This window comes from Benincasa hispida, chromosome 10 (genome assembly GCF_027475165.1).
Source record: "Benincasa hispida cultivar pf3 chromosome 10, pf3_genome.v1.1, whole genome shotgun sequence".
Taxonomy (NCBI): Eukaryota; Viridiplantae; Streptophyta; class Magnoliopsida; order Cucurbitales; family Cucurbitaceae; genus Benincasa; species Benincasa hispida.
The window spans coordinates 103,974-108,257 of NC_143487.1; the positions used below are offsets into that span (position 1 = coordinate 103,974).

Here is a 4,284-nt window from a genome sequence, read left to right on the forward strand (position 1 = left end):
ATTCGACAGATCCACGTGATTTTGTTAAGTAATATGTCGAAATTAGCAAACATTCACAACTCTACAAACCTCAAGAATCTCATCCACAAGAGATTTAATTTCTCTTTACCCCTACCTTTAATTATTACATTGTTATTATTATTGTTTAAATTGATTTCTTTGGTGGTAGAGAAGTGGATTTTTTTTGTCCTTTGTTTGAAGAAGGATTAATTCTCCCCAACATAGTTGGTATCATTGCTTAACTTATAATATTTATAATGTACATAACATTTGCGCGTGTATATATCTATATCAAAAGGAATGTGACATCACAAATAGTCAACAAAACTTTGAAATGGAGAATGGAGAGGAGACAGGAATGAAAAAACTCCCATTGGAACGACAAAGAAAAATCTCCATGGAGACGGAGATGGAGAGAGCATGCATCCTTGAGCTCGTCTGCTGCCATCCCTAATGAAAGACGCATGCAAAGGAAGGGAAAAACAAGTTAAAAAAAACAACACATACACAAAAAGCCACATATTAGAGTTCAAATTCATATACAAAACAGGACTAAGTTTGCTAAACTTCACAACCAACAAAAGATTTACCACTCATAACATAGAATAAGAAAGAAGCCTTAAGATCAAGTGTAGCTAAAATTAAAGCATTTATATTAAGCTATCAAATAGACATGGATTGATTTATAAAATAAAGAGGCAAATAAATCCATAGTAAGAAAAAGAGCACAATTATTAATGATGATGAATAATGGGAAGTCCGTAAAAAACTCTCAGATCAGAAGCTGCAAATGTGGTAATCAGAGGGTGACAGAGATAGACGAGTGGAAGATCTTCACAATCTCCAAATTCCTGAATCATCACTATCACACTTATATATATATATATATATATATATATATATCAAAGTAAGAGAGAGAGAGAGAGAGGGAAAAAGAAGGTACATAAGAGAAAGGGTCCTAGCTACCATCCATGTCTCGTGCCATATTGGTCCACCAAACAACACAACTATAATGGAGTATCAATGCTAAAATTCAACTCTTTTCCATTTCCAACCTACAAAATTTAGGATCATTTCTTGTTTTTAAGAGCAAGTTTCGAACTCTGCCTGTCCTCTAATAATCACGAAATATAAATTGTCAATCACATTGTGGCAATCCGATAAGATATGATGTTATAGGCTATCACACACTTAATTTCTTCATAATTTATGTAAAATAAAATGAGTAATTTATGTATGAGCATTATTAGAAATATAGGAAGGAAAAAGAATTTACCATTGTGGAGCTTAAATTTAATCTCTCGAGATTCTCTTTCCCTTGCCTGTTACAAAGGTACAAAAGTCTCGTCACTCCCACCACCACCACCATAATCGAAGAAAAAACACTAATTATTATTAAATTAACTATATATTCACTGAGAGAAGTCAGATCTGGAATCTGAAGTAGTTTGAGCTAGCATTTAATACTAAAACAAAACAACGATGACAAACCCATTAATAAAGCAATTTCTGAAATAATAATAATCACCTGTTAATTTTGGTCGTGGGAAAATGTCAGAATCTGTGATATATATTTATGTAGTCATTTATTGCCGATGCAGCATCATCAAGATTCTCAGTTGCAAAGAAATCTGGAACAGCCCCAACGCAACACATTTGAATGTGAATCTTGATAATGCTACACCAGCAACCAACAACTTTACTATCTCTTCAAAAACCCTATCTCTCTCCCTCAATCAAATTAACAAGAAAATTTTTAGTTTTTTTTTTTCAAACCCTAGATTTTTACTTCAAAGAGTTAATCCAAGAAGGAAGGCTTGAATCTTTTTGAAAACCCATGTTCATAATCCAAATCCAATACACACCCTCATAATCGATCAACCCAAAGATTTGATCTTTAAGTTCGAAGTGAGAGATGGGAATGAGATTTTCAATAAATTTGGACAAAACGGTTGAAATCTAAAGACTCAAAGAAGAGAAAGGAATTTAAAGAGGAAAAAAAGCTAAGAAAAATTATTATTTAAAAGAAAAAAAAGAAGTGAAAATTAGAAGAGGAAATTGGAGAAAAGGGAGAAGAAAGGAAGAAGATTGGGGAGAAAAAGAGGAACAGTGGACATGGAAATCGGCGAGGAGAAAAGAAATTTGGTTATATATATATATATATATAATAAATAAATTAGAATGGGATTTTGATTATTCATCAAATGTCAATGTTTTCACACTATTGGAGGATTTCTATTGGTTGTTGTGTTGCTTCGCTGTATAGTACTATCACTATAGCACATCACCCTCTTCCCCAAACCCTAATTCTAATTCTAATTTTTATTTTTTGTTTTAAATAAATATTTATATATTATAATATAAAAGATAATTTTCCAAGTTTTCCTCGTATCATCATGTCTTTGATCACTTAACTCAAAAAAAAAAAAAAATCATGGTTTTAGATCACCCATTTTTTCCTTTATCGTTTTTCTTTTTAAATCTATTGTTTATTTAACGTGGGGTTGGCTTAGAGTAATTCTTTTTAGGATCCAAATTATAAATTAAGCATAATGCTCCAAAGCTTATCTCTTCATTTTTTGAACTATTTTGTTCTTTTTTACGTTTTTATGAGAATCTAATGAACCCTTTTGGTTTTTTAAATGGTTATATATATATATATATACTTTAACAAGTAAACATTCAAATTTATCGAGCTCCATTTGATAATTTTTTTATTTTTTGAAAATTAAGTCTATAGAATACTTATTTTATGTTTAAATTTCTTATTTTTCTTCTCTATTTTTTATCAATATTTTAAAGAACTAAGTCAACTTTTAAAAAACTATTAAAAAAAAAAGTTTTTATTTTATTTATTTATTTATTTTTATGAAATTTGGCTAAGAACTTAACTCTTGCATTTAGAAAATATGCAAATATGGTAAGAAAATGATAAAATAAATTTAATTTTTAAAAATAAAAAATAAAAATGATATAGTTATTAAACTAGCCTAACTTTTTATAGATATATGATACTATGTTTCGATAAATTAAGAGAATAATAATTTCAAATTCTTCTTTTATGATCATGCTTAATTAATAAAAAGATATTATAAATAAAGAACTCGTGCATAGTAAAATGGTTATTGGACACACCAAAATCCTAAGGTTAAATCAACTTCAGAAGGGGGATAAATCAAAGTTTTCCAATGTAAAACAACAACATTAGAAAGATTCTTCGATTATCCTTTTTTAAAGTACTGCAATCATTAAAATAAAGATTTAACTTAAAAACTATTAATGATGACATGCAATTTGAAATCAAGGGATAATAATGAGTTTTTTGGTTTAACTTGCCGAATGAGATGCGATTAATCGAGGTGAGTTTTTAATTAGGTTCGATGTAGTTGGGTTTTATTTTAATTTTAGAAAAGAATAGGCAAATACTTAACATTAAAAAACAATAATAGAAGATGTAATATAACTATATTTTCTAAAGGCCATATCCTCAATTATATTTGAGTATGGATTTGATTAAAAAGCACATGTTAAGATGTGGGTTTAAAATTTACATTTTTAAGATAAATAAATTTGTTACCCTCTATGAGTTAGTAGCCAATATAACTATAACTATAACTACATAAGATATCGACCAAAAATTCCACTCTCAAATTGTTGAATTTTTTTTTTAAAAAAAGCTCAATAAATTAAATTAGTAACTAAACTAAGTTCAAATTCTTCAATTGAACTAAAAAACCTCAGGAAGTAGTTATATATTATCTAACCACAATATTATTATATATTTTATTTAATTTTGAAGTAAAAACACAAATATCAATGAAAAAAGTGTTGAGAAAAACCTTCCACTTTTATCGCAAGAATAAGCAGAAAAATAATTACGTGGAAAACTCTCAACTAAGAAAAACCACAATTCAAAACTCTTGACCGTCATACAAAATAATTCTTTCTTCTCCAAATTACAATAGTACTCTCTCAAAGTTTTTGAGAGCTCACAACTTTTTATTTCACTTTTAAATTAGAGAATATAGAAGGAATTTAATTAGAGTTAACATACTAAACTTAAAGTATTTTTAATTGGGACAATTTGAAACTAGAGGCATAGACTCTTTATAGACTTGGAGCTCATCCCTATTATTCAATTTAATCGATGTGAGACAAACTGCACTTTTAATATTTTGCAAAAATTCAACAAAATGGTCATTAGCTAATTCAACTAATCAATGGTTTGCAAAACTTTTCCAGATCAAATGAAAAGATGCACGTGTGAAATGGTTTAAGTTGTAT

At 28.5% G+C, this 4,284-nt stretch overlaps 1 long non-coding RNA gene across 1 annotated transcript; it reads right to left on the reverse strand.

The window, feature by feature from the left end:
- Positions 1-210: 210 nt before the first annotated feature.
- Positions 211-2,121, reverse strand: LOC120088624 (uncharacterized). The gene is made up of 2 exons (XR_016523999.1): positions 1,529-2,121; positions 211-1,322 (listed from the first exon to the last, which is right to left on the reverse strand). It is a non-coding gene; the product is annotated as an uncharacterized LOC120088624 (long non-coding RNA).
- Positions 2,122-4,284: the final 2,163 nt, after the last annotated feature.